This window comes from Caloenas nicobarica, chromosome 3, assembly GCF_036013445.1.
Source record: "Caloenas nicobarica isolate bCalNic1 chromosome 3, bCalNic1.hap1, whole genome shotgun sequence".
Lineage (NCBI taxonomy): Eukaryota > Metazoa > Chordata > Aves > Columbiformes > Columbidae > Caloenas > Caloenas nicobarica.
In genome coordinates this window covers 15,819,009-15,839,965 of record NC_088247.1, presented here as the reverse complement: position 1 = coordinate 15,839,965, position 20,957 = coordinate 15,819,009, and positions in this window count along the sequence as shown.

Here is a 20,957-nt window from a genome sequence, read left to right as displayed (position 1 = left end):
AGCTCTTGCCAGAAATTTGTTGTGATCTGGGAATAATGCAAGGAGTTGCTTTAACTTTGCTTAACCCCCAGAGACTGCATGCTAACAGCCTAAGCTTCAGCCCAAAAAGAGTGTGGCCAGTATGTGTGTTTTCATTTCTGTAAGGTTTGCCTAGGGAGCAGATATCAGCTCTCCCTGTCCTCCACACCACCAGCCAGCAAGGCTTTTGACGCTGTCTCTCACAGCATCCTCATAGGTAAGCTCAGAAAATGTGGTTTGGATGAGTCCACAGTGAGATGGATCGAGAAATGGCTGGATAGCAGAGCTCAAAGGGTTGTGATCAATGGTGCAGACTCTAGTTGGAGGCCTGTAGCTAGTGGGGTTTCCTAGGGGTCAGTATTAGGTCCAGTTGTGTTCAGAATGCTCATCAACAACCTGGATGAAGAGACTGAGTGCACCCTCAGCAAGCTTGCTAATGATACCAAACTGGGAGGAGCGGTTGATACAGCAGAAGGCTGTGCTGCCATAAAGCAAGACCTGGACAGGTTGGACGACTGGGCAGAGAAGAGCCTAAAAAAATTCAACAAGGGCAAGTGTAGGGTCCTGCACCTGGGGCCCCAGGCAAAAGTACAAGTTAGGTGTTGACCTGCTGGAAAGCAGCACTGCAGAGAAGGACCTGGGAGTCCTACCAGACAACAGGTTGACCATGAGCCAGCAATGTGCCCTTGTGGCCAAGAAGGCAAACAGTATTCAGGGGTGCATTAAGAAGAGTATGGCCAGCAGGTCAAGGGAGGTTCTCCTTCCCCTCTACTCTGCCCTGGTGAGGCCACATCTGGAGTACTGTGTCCAGTTCTGGGCTCCCCAGTTTAAGAAGGACATGGAATCACTGGAGGGTGTCTAGCAGAGTGCTACGAAGATGATTACGGGTCTGGAATATCTTTCTCATGAGGAGAGACTGAGAGAGCTGGGTCTGTTCAGCCTGGAGAAGAGAAGGCTGAGAGAGGATCTTATCAATGCCTATAAATATCTCAACGGTGGGCGTCAAGAGGAATGGGATCAGACTCTTTTCAGTGGTGCCCAACAATATGATGAGGGGCAACAGGCATGGACTGAAGCACAGGAGGTTCCATCTGAATATGCAGAAAAACTTCTTTACTTTGAGGGTGCCAGAGCACTGGAACAGGCTGCCCAGAGAGGCTGTGGAGCCTCCACTTTCTCTGGAGATGCTCAAAACCCGCCTGGATGCAATACTGTGCAGTCTGCTCTGGGTGAACATGCCTTAGCAGATGGGGTGGACTAGACAATCTCCAGAGGCCCCTTCCAACCCTAACCATTCTGTGATTCTGTACCCTAGTGCTCTGAAGCACTTTAGTGTGGTGTCACCTCCAGTTTGTTAGGTTCTCCTGCTGTGATCTGTGCATAGGCACTTTGTTTCAGAAGCAAGGAAGGTGTCTGCTGGCATACGTGCCAGGTGGGCAGGGCGCTCAGCTGGAAGTGGGGAGTGGGATGTGGATCTCCTCCAATTCAGGAGGTAGAAACTGAATCCAGGTCTTTAACTTCTCATGCCGGTTTGGAAAAGCAGACACTATTGCTGGGGAGGTTTTACCATTAATGAGTTCTGCTCAGCTGCAGTCCTCACCTCTGAGAGGGTCCCACATGCTGAACTAACCTTGTGCATGGCCCTAAGGAGTTGCCAAAGGCCGAGCAGGAGATCAGTCACCCCTGCCTACTCAGAGGCTATTTCTACACTTCCTTGTGGCCAGGTGCCATGGTCTGGCCATCTCCATGCAACTAAACATATTTGGCCTTTGAAGTAGTGTGGCTGCATCCAAACCACCTTTTGGGTATGGTCCCAAATGCCAGGGTTGGCTCCAGTAGTTGAACCAGAAAGGCAGTCGTGGTGCAGCATCTGCATCCAGGTCTTGGTACTGTTTTTGCCAGAATGGCCACGGCCTGCAGGACTGACTGGCAGCTCCCCTGATGCATAGTAACTGCATGATGAAACTTTCTAATATACAAATAAGCAGATTCAAAAAAACCAAAAAAGACTGACTAGCTGGCAGACGTACCTGATTTCACCAGCTCTGCAACTCCAGAAAGAAAGAAAGAGGGAGGGATGGGAGCCGACAAAATATTATCTTTAATGAGCAATATGTCTCTTGTCATCACCAAGATCAAAGCTTCACTGTTTGAGGGTGCTCAGAGGATACAGCTTTTCTGTGTGGTTTGACAGTTTGATGCTACTGGCACCAAATCACCCACCAGTATTGGCACAGAGGACTTGAAAAAGGGAAAACTTTTGCCCCCTGAAATTTGATTACTCAAAATGAAATGAGATTAAAGAAGATGAAAACAGAGGCCCAAGATTGACTTTTAGCAGTAACCCATGAAAATCAAGAAAAATTCTCTTTAATTCAGCCTAGGAAAAATTTTTAAATGTGGAATAGAATAGAATGAACTGTCCCAATTGGAAGTGACAAACAACAACCATCTAGAGCAACTTCCAAAATAACTATTAATATTAAAAAAATAGTTCCTTTAGATGAGTTCCTGTAGTGCTGGGGAACCTCATCTTCCAGCCACCAAGTAAGAACATTACTTCAAAAGGATGAGGCCCGGCAAAAGGAGGATGTGCCAGAGTAGCGATGGACACAAAGAGGGGCTCAGGCTCTCCTCCTGAGAGTCCTTTAAGGAGTGGACTCACATGTTAAAAAGTTGTACAATTAAATTTTAACAGATTGTTGATTTGATAATGACAAAGTTCCAAGTCCCTATTAAATGCCCCAACTCCCATCATTTAGCAACAAACCAAAAGGAAACTGTAAGGACTATGAGGACAGATGGTAAAATTACTGATAATACAATTGGCACAATGAAGAACATTTAATAATACATGTTGAAATAATACCTAATAATAATGATACATCAAACAGGATGGGCTGTACTGTACCAACACATTGCATTCCTGGTCTTTAGGAACCAATGTGAACTGCTTGCCAATGACAACCAAGGGCAGGCACTTCTAATCCACAGCACACAAACCCTTGACTACTTCTAAGAGCCAGGAAAGTTAGAGTGCCTTTCTTAAGGTCATAAGAGAGAGGTCAGGGAAGGAGTATTTGGATGAAATGTCTTTTGCCAAACCCTGTCCTGCTTGTCCTGAAGTCACTGGGAGTTACACTTGAACAGTGTTTCCAAAGCCTTGATGCTTTGTGGGGTAGGGGGGAAGTCACCCTTATTTCAGATTGTAGATGGCAGTTTTGAGCCATGTATGGTTCAAGTATCAGAAAAATCTACTTACTAAACAGGAGATTTCATCTGGTGGGTTTTGACTACCCAGTTGTGCCCTGTCACTCATATGCACACACAGCAGTGAAAGAAATAAGTAGGAACTTTTGGGCTATTTGTCCTGCTTCTGCTCACAGTGAAAGAGCAAAACTAGACCAAGTAGTCAATTCTTCTTTAACTGTATGGGTAAACACAACTTTATCTTCATGTCATATACAAAAAGCATAATTAAAATTTGTTACTTAAACTAGGAAAATGCATCTCAGTGACCTTCCAGTAGAGAATTTTACCTTCCGTGTTTTGTTAATGTAAAAAATGCAAAATGCAAAAACAGTCAAAGGGAAGTAGACAGTTTTATATCTCAACACATTTTCTGTAACTCTAATGAAAAACCAGCATTATTGATCTAATGGTTAATGAAGTGAATATTTCTCATGCTTCCTTTCTTGTTATGAATAATTTCTCAGTTGAAATCCCCAATATAAAGAATATCTATTTAGACTGTTGAACAGCAGCTGCTCCTTTCTTTGGTACCACTCATTGCTTCACAACAGGCAGCTCTAGAGCAGCGCAGCAGCACCAGCAGCAGGGAGGACTGTACCCATCCCAGGCTGCTGCAAAGGCAGGCAGAGTCAGGCCCCTTTTCCTAAGTCTTACTGAGATTACCAGTAGATTCAACAAAATTATTAATATTGCAATGCAGTGAGAATCACTTTTGGCTACAGAAAGATTCTTCTGTAAGCAGTTTGCAGCTTGCCATAATCCCACAAGCAAGATTTTCAACTCTCTGTTGAAAAACAGAAATAGAATTTTGGTTTCAGGAGATAATAACAAATTTCAGACTTATCAGATAATTTATTTTGCATAACTAGCCACATGCTCTGAAAGGTGAAAGCAGATATTTGAAACCAGAGTGAACAAAAGTAGAGATTCTCCCACTTCGTGTTTTCAGTCTCCAGAGTGCACTATACCAGAAGCAGCAGAATAATAGGGCAAGCAGGGGAGAGAAGATGAGAAAGATGTCATGTTAAAGTAGAGGAGAGTGATTGATTCATTCAGAGAGTTCTCTTTTGCTTTTAAACTCTTAAAAGAAAATGCTACAGATCAATGGGTTTCATCATTAGCCAACTTTAGCACCAGGTTGTGAATACGAAAAGCAGCTTTGACTTGCACACAGAAGAGCTATACAGATGACAACTGAGCTAACAACCCTTGTGGTGCAGGATCCCTCTGGTCTGAAAGTTTATGTGCCAGGAATGAGAGTTGCACACATAACAGGTTATTGCAAACCCACCTCTTCTGGGGACTGCAAATTTCCTTTCTCTCCTGCCCAAAGCTTTGCAGACTTACTGTTTACTGTTTGGCGTCTGGGTTTGAGGATGTTTCTTTCCCTGATCAGGTTTTCCGGTGGGCAGGGCAAATGAACAGATCTTTTTGATGCAGGGCTACTTGTTCCAGTTTGTCATTTTTACATTTGAAAAAGCTTTATACATGGTTAAGGATATACATCTTGTAAATTATTTTATGGAACCCAAATAAATTGTTTCAAATAAACATGTTTTATTCTGCATGTGTTCTGCATTTCACAGCACAAAAGCAGGTTTATCCTGAGGAGATACGAAGATATGGCTTACAACTCCCAGATTTCCAAATAATAAGACTATTAGTTTCCAACCCCAAGGGTTTTAGCAGATGAGAAAATGACATACTGAAATCCAACAGCAGAGACATTTTACTTGCAACTGCAAAATGTCTGCACATATAATACCTGTGCAAGAAAAAATCCTGTTCTCTTTCCACCAGCCTCCTCAGAGCTGACTTCTGCAGAGAGCAGCTGAGTTTAAGGCAATGAGCAGAGCTTCTTGACATCAAGTTTCAGCTAAATAGAGACCTGTAGGTCCTTACCAGTTAATCTCTCTGGGCCTTAGTTTCTAATTACTTTCTGTTCTGTCAACTTAAATTGTAAGCTTCTTGGTACCAGAAGTATCTCTGACTTATCAAATAATTAAAGCTGTGTAATGAGTCACGCGTCAGAAAGGTGAAAGCAAACCTTTGCCTGGGGTATGAATGGAAACGACTTTTCTGTCATTTTGCATTCTTTTTCCTGACAATCTTGCCTTGTCAATTTAAAATGGTGATTATTTGGGTCAAGATAGTTCTCCAGCTATGGTTTACACAGCAGGGCAATGGCCAGGCTGGGTAAGTCCTGCAGCTCCTGCAACAGGATGGCCGGGAGCTCCCGCCTCTTCCCTCACTTCTGTGTGGGAGGCAGCACAAATCCCACAGGTGGTCACTTATTTATGTTTCACCTCCAGGGGCTGCAAAATGCATCAGCTAAGTCTCAGAGGAATGGAGACTACGAGTTTCTGCAGCCTCTAACCACCACCACGCTTGATGCAGTTAAGTAAAGACTCAAAGCCACATGTATCCTGCCTATGTAAGTACATTTAATGAAACAGCAGCAGAAACTTGACTCCTAGGTGACTGACTTTTTTTTCAAGACTAACATTTTGAGTGTATTTGATTATAAAAATCAAATAATGAAGAGAAATGCTTTTCTTCGGTCACAAGCCTGTTTTGAAGAGTGATGATTCTTTATTTCCTAACTTGATTTATTCAGCTAATATACTTGACCTCATGCAGACCTTTTGGTTTAATGTCTGAATGGGAAGGAGGAGGGGTTCTTAAGCCAGAGGGACTATGAAGAGAACTGAAGCCCAAGACACATTGTTTTGTGAGGAAAAAGTAAAACCTGTATTTATTACAACCATAGTTACAAAAGTCTTCTCTGCATTTGTATTGTGGGAATCCAAAAATGAAATTATTGTGCCAAGATACATAAGTAAATTAAGCAGAACTGTCTTCTGGATTATATGAGTTTATTATCTGAATAAGGCTTTGTGTCTCCCCTAAGATCAACAGGCAGGAACACACCACATATAGGTTACAGGCTTAGAGAAAGATGCTCAGAAGACTTTTTTAATTTCATACAGCCTGAGTAACCATCACTCTGTGCCAGTCTCAGGTCTGATCCTGCAGTCTGACATACTTTTTCACTTGAGCACCCATATCTTCCCTTACAGGGGATTCAGCGTGGACCTAAGGAGCAAGCCGGGTCTTCAACCCTCTCTTGTGCCACTGTTGAAGAGCAGCAGGATGGGCACTGGCCTTGCAAGATTTTGGCCAACCCCAGGTGGTCCTTCCTTCCCTCATAGCTTTTGTATTTCCTTATTCTACCTTCCTCTGCCCGATTTTGTGCCAATATGCTTTCTTTTGTCAGAAAAGACACAAAACTGCATCTCCAAGAGGGGTTGTGGGTACCCCAGCAGCAGGTGTCAGCACCTGGAGGCCAAACAGCAAGTTGAGGCTCAAAAGGATCCCAGTCTGGAGGCTGGTGTTGCTGGATGAAACAGCAGGTACCTTGTTTCCTCTGCTATTAGCAGAGCGTCCTCAGCTGTCCCTCTAGATTAATCTTCATCCTGACTGGGAGCAAAGTGGCTGCCTGTGCTATAGAAAAGATCTGTCCTTCCTGCTCTCCTAACAAAACCCGCAGGATTATCATTTGACAAGGTTGCTTTCTCTAGAGGAGCTGTAACAGGAATCTGTGAAAGAGATACAACCCTGAATGAGTGCAGGTGGTACTACCTGCTTGAAGAAGGGCATGTCTTTTGTTGACTTTCATGTGAACAATTGGCAAGATGGAATATTAATACACAGATGGAGGACTGAGCAAATAGACAATTTTGGGAATTTACACCAAGATAAAACAGCATCGCCTCCACTCGCATGGCAAATGGTCCCCCTGGAGATCACAAAGCTCAGTGCAGTGAGGACACCTCCATCTCTTAGTGCTCGTGCTTTATATACTCTCTTCTAGCTAAAAGTACCATATGTTGGATTGATTAATATTAGCTTTCTGTTCCAAAATAGTTGATATTCCAGGTAGCTGAGGTTTTCTGTTACCTGTGTAATGTGACCTGAAGAGACCCAAGTGGACAACCACTTTTACGAGTAGTACTTGCACCTTTATGTTATAGTACAGAGAGTTTTAATGGGCAGCTGGAAGTTAGTATGCACAGAGCTGGGCTCATCCTCCTCATTGGGGATTAGAAATGTAGCAGCAGGCAGCTTTATTCAACTTAAAAAACCACACAGCTGTGCTCTTCATTAGCTGAGAGGTAACTAACAGCAATAACTCACATGATTGAGAGTCACAACTTGTTTTATTAACTTGTGACAAGCTTGAAATACCTTTAAATGAAAGTTATTTTCCAGTGTGTTGGTCATTACTTTGTTAGCAGATATATATAGCATAACAGACATTTTTCAGAGTGGCAGTAAGCCTTAGGTCTGAGATTTTAACTTCAGAAGGAAAGGTTGTAAACAGTTGAGAGAAAGACAGAGTGGTAGTCTGCAGAAAAGTTTATCCAGAAATAGCCTTTTCAGATCATGCACTTTGGCCAGATAAACCACATTTAAATATGAACCTGTAGGTACCTTATATTAAGAAAGCGCTTGCTGCTTCTTCTACGTGCTTTGTGAGAGTGTGTGCCATCTACCGTGAAATAAGACTCCTGACAGAAATAAAGGATAATAGTTTCTAAAACACAGTGGAAACGATGAGTCTTTCCATTGCCTTTAAAAGGCTTTGGATCCATCCCAAACAAGCTGCAGCGATGTGCTGCTCACTATAATTCACTGGCTCTTGCCCCTGTCTTGTGGCAAGAGAACATTGTCCAGGAAAGCATGAGCTGCCTGCAACAGCTCCACACCGCTTCACTCTTTGGGTCACCAGCAACACTGGCAGCAACAGCCATGTGTAGTGACACCTTTGTGACTGAGGATGGCCTGAGAGAGAAAGAGGAAAAACTCTATCAGAGGCAGAGGCCAGCTTCAGCAGTTGTCACAGATGCAGCCCTTCTTCGCTGTGATCTGCCAGAGGTTCCCAAAGTTACACTCAGGAAGTTGTTCCAGCGCTTCGGATGCGCAGCCGTCCTGCAAAGCAGGGCGGACTTCACGGAAACCCAAAGTTCATGGGCAAGGTACTGCTCCTTGGGCAGGTGTCGCCAAAGTGCTGCTTCCCTGAACCTATCATCTCTCCAGAGCCCATGGAAGGGAGCAGAATTTGGCAACAGCCATATTTTCTCCTTGCCCACAGGGAGTTCCCACTCATCGAGGGACACAGCCCATGGGTATGCATTTCCAAAGCTTCAGATTTATCTCCACTTTTCATTCTTTCCTGCAGCAGCAACAGCACACAGGGCCCTTGTCCCATCCCCAGGCAATGCAGCAGTTGTGCCAGCCCAGCTGTGCTGCAGATCCCTGCAGACGTACAAACAGACCTCCTGCCCCACTGCTCCCTGCTCCCTTCTCCTGTTTGCATTGTGGCCTCCAGGCAGCCAGATGGGGGGAAAATACTGTTCTCAGAGTCATAGTCTCAGTCCTAAAGCTTGCTTTAAGCTAGCTTGAACTGCCCCCATCCCTAAAGCAGCTGGTGATCTCCCATCACCCCAGGCCCTTTCTGCCAGGCTCTGCGCAGTGCCTAGAGCTGGCAGGGCTTTGGTCAGCTGGGTGCCAAGCCGAAGCAAGGCGCTGAAGCGCGATACAGTGCCGGGGGACAGGGGACCCACCCCAGTTCACTGCACAGCCCCACAGACCCTTGGAGGTGGCACATGGGGAGGGCTGATCGACGCCTTCCAGGGTCCCTGGGTGACAACCCTCGAGAGCTGCAGCCAAGTGAAGTTACAGCTGGGTGGTGTTTAGGTTCCTGTTCTCCCTGAGCTTGACAGGATGGTGCTTTTTAATTCGGTTCTGTTATTGATGTGAATAGGAGTTGCAGGTTGTTTTCTCCACACTAGATTGCTCCAAGTTACACATATGCAAAACTGGCTTGAGCTTAGGCTTCAGTGAATAGAGACTTGTATGCACATAGTAACACATCTCAGAAATGAAAAGACTGAATAATTACTGGATATAGAGCTCCTTGCAGCAAGAAAAAGGTCATGCTGCAAAAGAAATGTACTTTTATTCCTGAAATTAAGCTGCTGAAATAATGCTCACAGTGAGATTTGGCTGCAGAGCTCTAGGCACTTTCATTAATAAGAATTGCTTCAACCACTCTGTATCTGAAGCACTGTGACTCCAGGCAGACTCACATCTGCTATCAGGTATAAAGAAACAAAACCATCAGCCCTCCTGCTTCTTGTGTGACTGTTAAGATGATGTATGATGGAGACCAGACATCATGTCCAATTCTGATGGAACTTGATGGGGTAGCAGGTTGGACTTTTGTGAGAAGTTAATTTTTTCATGAAAATGATTTTCTAAAGCCAGGCTATAAAACCAGAAGTTAGGAGAAGTGTAAGATTATAATCAGGGAAATAAAATATTAGACTTTCCACGTCATAAAAATTCATGTAGTCTTTCTAGTATGCAGATAAAAGGATTTCTTTAATTGGTGTTTGTTCACTGACTGTAAACTAACATCTAAAATCTCGGCACTGATCTTCAGCACATTTGCTGAGACAAAATATCATTATTAACAATTACAGCAGAGTTATTCTAAAATATTTTGCTGCACTTGAGCAATTATCTGGGTAATCACTGACAGAAGTGTACAGGCAATGATGCCAAATCACAGAACTAAGTTCTTCCTGTTTTCCAGTCTCAGCCTCAAATTAAAACTCACTAGAAGCCAGTGGAGTTAACCTATGTGTACAACAGCATCGTGCAGCATTATCACATCCATCTTACACAGAAACTTCTTCTTTTCATGTTTACCAACTCTGAACTTGTTCAAACAAATTTAAGCACACACACACACATTCACAGAGTTCCCTATACTCTGCCAACCCCACATCTGTATGAACCTTGTCATGGTAAGGTTCTGAAAACATGCTACAGTGCAGCTCAGTACTGATGACACTGCCCTCCTGAGAAGAACAAGCACTGAGAAGGTCTCCAGCTGATGACACAGGTTGCTCATGGCAAACCCAGGTCTATAAAAAGACTCGTAATCACATGCCTCCTAAATCAGGTTTTGGAATCCAAGAGGTCTTGCATAATTGAAGAGCTATGAAGTAATGGTAGACAAATACGTAGTGGTACTGCAAAGCCCTGATGAGTCATCTGAATTACAAGCAGAACTGGACTGTGTTGCCTCACCAGTTTGGCCAGCAGGAAGGTATTTTGTTTACAACCCTTTTATACTCTCTTACTGAGTGGTTTGCCTGCTGTTCCAAGGAAAATAATTATTCTGCTGGAAGTCTCATTTTGTCTTTGAGACTTATCTTCACATTGTCATTGTCATAAAACTAGAATCTTAGATAAAAATAAGCATTCTTAAATGTTTATCAGGGACTTTCATATCAAAATAGATCTCTGCATTTATGTGTGCATACATAACACACAAACATGCAAGTCTTGATAAATTGAATCAATAGAGAAAAAAAAATCCAAGCACCAAAGTGCACTCTCTTGCCAAAACTTAACTTTCATTAGGAAAAAAAGGGGATAGGTGAGATTGTTGAGGAATTTATCTAAGAACAAACTCCACCATTCCTGACATGAAGCCAAAATAATGATTTTTAAGAGGTCCTAAAAGGTGGAAAAGTCAGGCATAGGATAGGGTGTCATTTTAAAATGTCAGCATTTATATTCAGAAGCATGTTATAGAAAACAAAGATTACGACAGAACAAGTGGTACCACTGCAGCTTTTGGTGAGTGCCTGAAACCTGCAAGATTTAGGTGTTCACATCATGTCACTGGTCACAGAGTGACCAGAAAGATGATCTACAGAAGACCACAGTGTAAAATTCAGTGGTTTTGGAAGGTGGCCAATACTTATTTTCCTTCTTGAATGGAGCTTGGTTGTTTCCTTAGGCAGCCTTCAGCAGAGATTAGACAGTAGCATTTCTGCAGCTGATCAATTTTGGAAGCTCTGTAAGACCAAGGAAATCTCTTTAAAGAAATAATTGAGCATCTCTAGCACAGTTATCTGCTTTACTCAGTTCAGGCAACTTTTGCCCCCTCAGCGGGAAACAGGATTCAACTTCTGCTACCCTAAATCTAGGCTCCTATAAAGCTCGTTATTTTATTTTCCAGCACTGGCTGATTCTTTCTGATGTGCATTCCAGAAGAAACAGTTAAACTATAAGGACAAGCAAATGCTTAGCAGTAAAATCAATGGTGCATCTCCTGGATAATAAAAAGGAATTAATGTCATGTGAATGCCTACAATTAGAGCTTAAAAGGATTCTTCAGCATCATTTCATTAGTGACAAGTCCTGTGAGTGAACACCAGAGATGTGCTGTGAAGACATTTTACTTCTCTAGGATATTTGATTTCCATTACATACTTTGATATAGACACAGGTTTTACATTAAATGCAAAACTGTTTCTTTTATGTTGACTGCCTTACAAAAGTTCTATTGACTACATACCTTTTGCTCAAGTGTTCATGTTTTCAGAAGAATAAGATCTTTTTAGAGTTACAAAAGAGGCCAGTATTCTGGCATTTTACGGTATCTTGAAGACTACTTGTATCAAAAGGAACAATGAAAGTGATGTCAAATCCTAAAAAAAAAAAAAAAGAAAAAAAAAAGTGGAGAAGGCAGAATGTTCCATCCCTATACATAAAATAAGGGATTTCTCAATTACAGGTGAATTGCTTTATTGGGCCAGAGCCACAGAACTTGTTAGTCCTTCATCTTCTAACAGCTGCCATTCACAGTACTATGCAGGTCTCACAGCTTTAATTCGTGGAATGGCTTGCCTTCCTACTAGGAATTAAAGAGATATTACAGCTAAACATGGCACTTCTGATTAATAATACAGAAATGAGACATGCGTTTTAAAATCTACATGTACAGGACACATAAAACCCCAAGCATTTGTATTCTACTAAACTTTTACTTTGGACAACATCTTACAGGAATGAGCTCAACACAGGTTATGTATTTTGTGAAAAAAAAAATCCTTTAAAACATGGATGTAGGAGAAAAACAAAAAGCTTTTTCTGCCCTTGATTGAGCATGATGCCATCCTATATATGTATTTCTTTTTTCCAGGTCTTTTTTTAAGAAATAGGTAACATACATCAAGACCTATATCTTAGTTTAAGTTCTAGTCATAGCAGTATGGGGATTGAATCAACTGGAAAGTTTTAGAATTGCTTGACTTTTATAGCTATCTTAAAGGTGTAGCCTTGCTTTCCTGTTAGATTAGAGGAAATTGATGCATTCCCTAAGACAGATGTCTAAAATGGGTCAAATGAGGCAGTCTCTAAACTTGCCTGTTGCTCTTCCTTAACTAGGGGATGTTGGGTACAGGAATCAGTTTGACACAACAACTTAAATTTAGGTACTTTTGGGTATACTAGGTTTCTAAGCTCCCATTACAGGCACTGGAGCCTGAAGAGCAATTCAGCTCACCATAAAGTAGGTACCTAGTGGCTGGTCAGCTGAAGCATTCGTTAATTGCTTTTACTAGATCTTCATTAATTGTAATGGGAGCTTAGACATTTTATATGTAGTTGCTTGCATGTAGGAGACTTAATCTAGACTTGATCTCCCATCAGAAGTCTCAGGGGTCTACCCAATAAACCCCTGATTACTCATCCAGGGCACGTGAGCCCTACCCATTGCCTCAGACAACTTGCAGCCCATTTTAAAAGTATGCTTGGAACACCTAGGAGCCAAAAATCACTTGCATAACCAGGGTCCTTCCTGAACTTGAACCTTCAAAGGAATTACACATAGGAAAGGCATATTCTTGAAAGTTGTTACAGTTACAGCTCCACTTCTATGCAAACAGAAGAAAAAGCAAGAACAAAGCATGGTTCAGCAGAAAATTATGACCATGACATTTATGAGAGGAGCATGGCTACTGGCACAGTTGATGGCTGGGTTTCATATAGCCAGTTGGGCACTGATCTAACGAGAGTGCTGTCAAGCAGCTGAGCACTCGACCTGGAGCTCAAATTCCAACAGACAACTGACAATGAGATGTTACCATGTGCGAGTCATCCTTGGATATCATACATATCACAAGGCAAGCAGTCATGCAGCACTTGAGCAATAGGCACTCTCAACTAGCAGATATGACAAGATGCTGAGACTATTGTCTTGTCTTAAATCCTGCCTCATACCTGCCATGAGGAACATGAAGTCCATTGCTTCAAAGATAACACAAAAAGGAATTACACAAACTGTTTCTACAAAGTGCAAAGTTGTTGGTAGATAACTCCTTTAAGAAGTAATTGAAAGAACAGTTCACTCTTCCAAAGTTGGCAGGAATAATGACCCAATATACTTTTTCCTCATCTCCCAGAAAGCTCTCTCTATAATGGATTAATGTAGAATTGGAAGTCAGTAATTTGTTTTTCAGTCATTCCAGGCAACATTCGCAGAGAGAGCATGTACACATGCCTCAAGACCCTGCTTCAGGAGCTGGGTTGTGTTGGACTCTGAATACAACTTTACACTTCTAAGAAATCAATTTAATTTAATGGCAGAGGTGCTGAATGCCCAGGCCTTAGGCAAATCCAGAAGGAAGTGGCAGTCCCGTCAGGGGTATCCAAATTTTGGAGGTGAAAAAAGGACAATCAGGTGTTCAGAGTCAAAGTTTGCCTTTTATTTCCATACACTGTTAAGGGAGGATTCCAGTACTTCTGAACTGGGGATAGGTGCTTTCCAACCTCTAGTCTTTCCCAGACCTTATGTAGCACCAGTAGAAGCTCTTGCCTGGGCAGAACGTTCATGCAGTTATCCATAGCACTGCAGGAGATACGACAATACAAGTGAGGAGAGCACAAGATGAAAACAAGGAAGACAAGTCATCCATGGTGATCTCATGAACTACTTAGTTAAATGTTTCTCTCAGTTTGCAGGTAAGCCTGTGTATTGCTTGTGGATTTTAAGCTGTAGGTTTTAAGAGGCAAGATTTCACCACGTACTGGGGCCTCATTTGTGAAACAAAGACTGCACAGAATTAACTTACTCGGCTTTCAGCTCACCAGTCACTTGGTGTGTTCCTCCAGGTCTGCAACTTCAGTCCAAGCTGTGTCCTTTGCACAGGGGCCAGCAGTGGGATTACGCCGACCTTTAAAACCTGTTGAAACATCTTTGGCCTCCAGGGAGCAGGGAGAGCCCTCCCGCACCCCAGGAATGTCCCATCTCCAGGTTCTCCACTTCAGCCCATCTCTAATCAGTGGGCAATTACCTCAAGGGGAACGGCTTTCCAAATTCACTTTTAAATACAGAAAAGCTTTCATTTTTTATTGTGTTAGAGTGATCAGCCAAATGGCTTTGTGGAGCCAACTGCTTTAGAGCGTCACATTATGAACTAATTTCATTACTACTTGGCAAGAAGCAGTAACTGGAAGTCTCGTTGCACCGGGGTTTACAGAAAGGGCTGAAGGCCAGCACTGTAATTTCAGTAAATAGAATCACATTTTACCATATCACTGTGCTAAACAGGCAACCCACAAAGAGCAACCCACAGGAATGAAATTATCCATGAGCTGGGAAGTTCAACCGTGTTCCTAAAGGAAAGTGTTATGATCCCTCCACATTTACCCCAATAGACAGAAAATTCAAACTCTATTTACCTTTCCAGACCATCAGTACTTTATAGGGATCACATGGGAATTTTGATGGCATGCTTGTATAAATATGATAGGATAGAGTTTAAATTTTAAAAAGAAAAATTCTAGATTAACATATGTGAGAAGCCCCATCAGTATTTTTTCTCAAGAAATCAAAAAGTAATTTTAAAAGCTAGATTTCTAGAGAGAAATACGAGTTTGTGCATTTTTTCTAGCAATTCAGTATATGCTGTCTTCTGCAAGACACGGGTGATGAGAATGCCTGCTTCAGTTCATGCAAAATCTGCTGCCTGCTGGAAATGATGAAAATGAAAAAATAAATCATCCTCTGCCTTCTCCACCTGCCACTGGCTTGCTCATCAAAGTTATGTTATCAGAGGTGCAGTCCCCAATTTACTGTTGTACTGGGTCTATCTGGGATGGAGTTAACTTTCTTCGTATCAGCCCATATGGTGCTGTGCTTTGGATCTGTGACCAAAACAGTGTTGATAACACACCAGTGTTTTGGTTATTGCTGAACAGTTTCTCCACAGAGCCAAGGCCTTCTTTGTTTCTCACTCTGTCCTACCCCAGTGAATAGGTCAGGAGTGGGCAAGAAGTTGAGAGGAAACACAACCAAGGACAGCCGATCCAAACTGGCCAAAGGGATGCTCCATGTCTTATGCCACTGCTCAGCCATAAAAAGATGGGGAGTTTTGTCTACCAAGGTAGCCATTGCTTGGTATATCAGTTTACTTGTAGGAGGTGATGAATAATTACCTTTGCATCATTTGTTTTCTTTTTCCTCTCTCCTTCATTTATTAAACTTTCATAATGTTGATCCACAGATTTTCTCATTTTTGCTCTTCCTGTTCTCTCGCCATCATACCTGAAAGAGGAGTGAGTGAGTGGTTGTGTGTGTGCTCAGCTGCTGGCTGGGGTCAACCCACCACACCACTTTTCTCTCAAGACATCTCAATATATTAAGAGGTTTGAGAAGTCCCACCGGCAGGATCAAATGGGACTTGGCTATAGTTTAAACCTTCATTATTTATCATCTTTTACTGCTATGCACCTCCCATCTTTCAATATGCTGCTCTTTATTAGCTCTCCTTAGCTTTTTTAAAGAGTCCTTTCCCTCTAGGCTATGAGATCACAGGGCAGCAGAGTATGGGGGAGGTTTAAGTCCAGCTTACAGTGGAGTTGAAAACGGGGAGTTTGGTTAAGGGAATTGACACGTTAAATAGGCATTCAAGAACTTACTCAAAATAAGCCCTATTCAAGCATCCAAATGGAGAATAAAGTCCTATTACGTCGTTACCAAAATTTAAATATTTTCAAAAGGTTTTCTGATTGCTACAGGACAGTTTGATGATAAATTTTCACTGGCAAGTCATGTAAAGATATCACCTTTTTCCCACTTAAGAAATGTAGTGGCTAACAGGCACTTCAGTCATTCCTACAAGACACCTGAGCTTAACAAAAGATATATGTTCCTACACTGCAGATTTTCGGAAGGTACATCTATATATCAGTAACTTCTAGTTCACAGAACCGTGGTTTTGCTCATAACCAGAATAGCCTAACTGTCTGATTGGGATTCTGCAAGACAAATCAATAAATTCATAGAAGTGCTAGTTTGCCACAGGAGACATAGAAGAGTTTGAAATTTGGCTGCATTCAGGGTACTGATCTTGTCTGAAGGTTGCAAGACAGTAAAAAATCAACTGCTAAAAAGCAAAAGTTCCGATCTGAAACATTTTTCACAAATAATAATAAGAATTTATTGTTTCTACAATTTAAATTCAACAGCAAATTGCAAATTTGGTTTCACACACTGTTCAACTTCCAATAATCTTAAAAGATAAAAGAGGTTTCTTTCTTCTTTCCCCACAAAAGTAAGCTTTCATAGTACCCAACATGCAGCAACACCATTACAGAAAGCCTAGGAATTGTCTGTATTCTATATATTTATGTATAATACTCTGTAAGTGTATTACTTTCTGGTCTAAAAACTTTCAGTATGACTGATTTATAGAAATTCAGTAGATACAGAAAAGAATATCAGGTACTGCAGATAAGAACTAAACTTCAGTCTTGAAAATACCCAGAAATTTTCTGAGCAGTCTCTAAAAGTCACCTCTACTTCCCCATCAAGCATTGTTCAAAGCTGTCAGAGAAATAAATGTTAGAGAAATACAACACACCAGGTAGGATGTTAAGGGCCTGCACTGTAAGTTCAGCCATTCTGATGAAATCTCAAACACTGTTTTGTCCCTTATTTCGGTCAGATTTTACTGATAGGCTGAATTCTGCCAGGTACTAAGCACCAACCACTCTTGATCCCAATCACAAACCAACAACATTCCAACTCTTCTGAAAAGGGAAAAGACGCAGGCTTATTTCTTAGCTCGTTTATGTAATATCCACAGGACTTAAGTGTCTTAGGAACCTCAGTCTCATTAAAAATAAATAAAAAAATAAAGAAATTGCTCATTGTACAAAACAGAGAGGAACTTAGCACACATAGCACTGCTGTAAGAGCAGCTGAGGGACAGAACACATTGGAGCGGCCAAGCCCTCCAGTAAAATGCTGCAACTCTCACACCAGACATGGTTTTTGCTCTCCTGCTTCAGTGTAGTTCAGGATGATCTCTCCTGCCCAACAAAAGCTATTGCTTAGAGCAGGGGTGGCTGACCAGCTTGGGTGCTGAACAACTGGGCTATCAGCACAGAGGATACTCCAGGATCCTATGTCTAATTCAAAGCACAGACTTGAACTTCATAATTGACCTTTGTAATTGCTACCCAGGATGGCAGTGACGAGGGATGCCTGGATGGATATCTCAGCTGTTAATCATATAACCTTTTTAGTTTTGTTGACATTTTTGGTGGAACTAAGAAAAATCAAGTGGAAGGATTACTCTCAAACTAAATAGGAGTTTCTGGAGAGCGGTCTTTTAGAAAGTGTGGGTGAGGGCAAGAAGGGTATAGGTATAAGCCCACATTTTGCCATTCTCTGCTATTAAGACAACTATTTCAAAACCAGTCTAGCCTAACTGGGTGACCAAGGTCATTACACATGAGACTGAGAAATCTCGGATACTTTATGTACTATGATTTCCTTTGTGGGATAAGGGAAGGGGCAGGTAGGGAAGGACATGGTAGTGAATGGCTGAAGAGCTGTGGCTGCACTCACTGTCTCTTCTACTAACTTAACAAGATTTTGCTGAGCAGTACACTGTTGGACACCTCATAATTTTTTCTTATTTCACTGGCTCTAGTTTCAGGTCAAGAGAGTATGACTTTGCCCTGTTATTAGTGGTTAGTGTTTCTTATTACAAGCACTGATCCTTCCCACAGGTCTCAACATTGCCTCCATAGGTTTATGCCTTTGAATGCGTATCAAATATGATCTATTACTTTCTCCCCATTTTTTGACTTGAGATGGTCATAAAGTAGTCTACCAAGCGACATGTTTAAGACCCTTCCTGAGTGAATATAATTAAATTTTATGTTTTATACTGTATAAAATATTGCATCCTGAGCCCAAAACATTAAGTTCATGCCACCATCTTCCATCAGCTTATTATTCCTCAAAAAGGAAAAGAGACATTTCCTCTGCTTTGTTTCACATGCACCCTTGATGTTTGTCACAGTTTTATAGGTAACAATTCTTCATAAGCCTCTATTTTGATGTTACTAACCTTCAAAATATGAGGTGTCTCACTGAAGAGGTACACAATTATAATGATTTAAGATATCAGGCTCATTCAGGTTGTTTTCCGTTATTGAATTACACCGCCTTTTCTGCTGAAGTCTTGCCTGCTTTCAGCTGAATATGCCCTGCTCAGTTCTGGTCTCACAGCAACATAAATCAGAAATTGTTTAATGGACCTACAGAGGGAAGACTGCTGTAGGTCAGCTGTGGAAAATCAGAAATTGCTGAATGAACTCAAAGGGGGAACACTGCTATATCCAGCTGTGAAATTAAGTGCTTTGTTTCATTTGTAATCTTCCAAGAACTAAAGAGTTCTTTACACAAGACTGTAAAGAATAGTAGATCTATTTAAATACTTGGCTACATTTGTAGTGCAAATTGAGCACGCTTCATGAATTGTTATGCTTATATCTGTGTTACTAAAAATAAAACAATAAGCTAGATCCCAAGGTCCAAATATGCACCCCCAACTTAAATCAAAAATTTGCAGTTCAGCCCATTGTTAGTAATGTTGATACACTGGAATCTATACAAGCCTTATGTGAGCCATCTCATTTAAAGAAAAGCTTCCCATTCAAGCCCTTACAACACCAAACCTGCAATGTGATATAAATACATATGGATGCATACATATTCATGCTACTGTTGTGAAGAATTAGGTTTTCATGGCCAGTGTAAGTTACTAGTACCCTATAGTTTCAAAGCATCTTATGAAGACTCGAAGATCATAAGTTTCAGAAGAAAAAAAGGTTAAATGTTTATAAATGTCTTTGTTAGACTCCTTTAAGTGATTTAAGGAGAATATTCAACTATTTTTAAAATGTCTAAGACTTTATTCCTTTTCATAAAACAACAGTAAAAGAGACCACCAAGAATACAGGGCATTTGAAGTGAGACCTAGGCTTACAAGCAAAGCATCCTCTCCACTGAAGAGATGGCTTTTATTTACCTTGGTATATGTCTAAGGACACATAAGACAAGGCAGTGTCAGATTTCAAGTACTCAATGGCAAGTAGGTTTTATATACATGCTACTTAAAGACAGGGCTGAATCGAAAGCTCAAGTTTTCTAATATTCCGGCTTGCACACATAAATCCTTTGCTAATGATATAAGCACAAGTGAAGTACATTTTAACTCAGTTTGAAGTTATTTGAGCATTGGCAACAACAGAGAATGCGAGCAAGCCCCTTTTTGTGATTCTGTTTCATTTGGTAAGGCAGACTACAAGAGGTACTTGCAGGCCTTGTGTTTCACCTGATAGAGGGACCAGTACTGTTCAATATATTCATCAATGACTTGCATGAGGGACTAGAGTGCACTGTCAGCAAGTTTGCTGGTGACACCAAGCTGGGAGGAGTGGCTGAGAAGCCAGAGGGCTGTGCTGCCATCCAGCGAGACCTGGACAGGCTGGAGAGTTGGGTGGGGAAAAATTTAATGAAATATAACAAGGGAAAATGTAGAGTCTTGTGTCTGAGCAGGAACAACCCCAGGTTCCAGTATAGGTTGAGGAATGACCTATTAGAGAGCAGTGTAGAGGAAAGGGACCTGGGGGTCCTGGTGGACAGCAGGATGACCATGAGCCAGCACTGTGCCCTTGTGGCCAAGAAGGCCAATGGCATCCTGGGGTGTATTAGAAGGGGGGTGGTTAGTAGGTCCAGAGAGGTTCTCCTTCCCCTCTACTCTGCCCTGGTGAGACCTCATCTGGAATATTGTGTCCAGTTCTGGGCCCCTCAGTTCAAGAAGGACAGGGAACTGCTGGAGAGAGTCCAGCGCAGGGCAACAAAGATGATGAAGGGAGTGGAGCATCTCCCTTATGAGGAAAGGCTGAGGGAGCTGGGTCTCTTTAGCTTGGAGAAGAGGAGACTGAGGGGTGACCTCATTAATGTAAAGGGTGGGTGTCACGAGGATGGAGCCAGGCTCTTCTAGATGACAACCAATGATAGGACAAGGGGCAATGGGTACAAACTGGAACACAGGAGGTTCCGCTTAAATATGAGAAGAAACTTCTTCACAGTGAGGGTGACAGAACACTGGAACAGGCTACCCAGGGGGGTTGTGGAGTCTCCTTCTCTGGAGACATTCAAACCCGCCTGGACGCCTTCCTGTGTAACCTCATCTGGGTGTTCCTGCTCCGGCAGGGGGATTGGACTAGATGATCTTTTGAGGTCCCTTCCAATCCCTAACATTCTGTGATTCTGTGATAGAGAATTTATGATTCCTAGAAGTATTTTGGTCTTGACAAGCACCAAACAGATCTCTTCTAAGAACAGAACAGAATCTTTACACTATTCTAAAAACTGATATCTATTAATTGTTCTGCTGCTTCGTAATATAGTTGGGGGTGGGGTTGACACGGATGGAGAAGCATAAATTCACCATGGA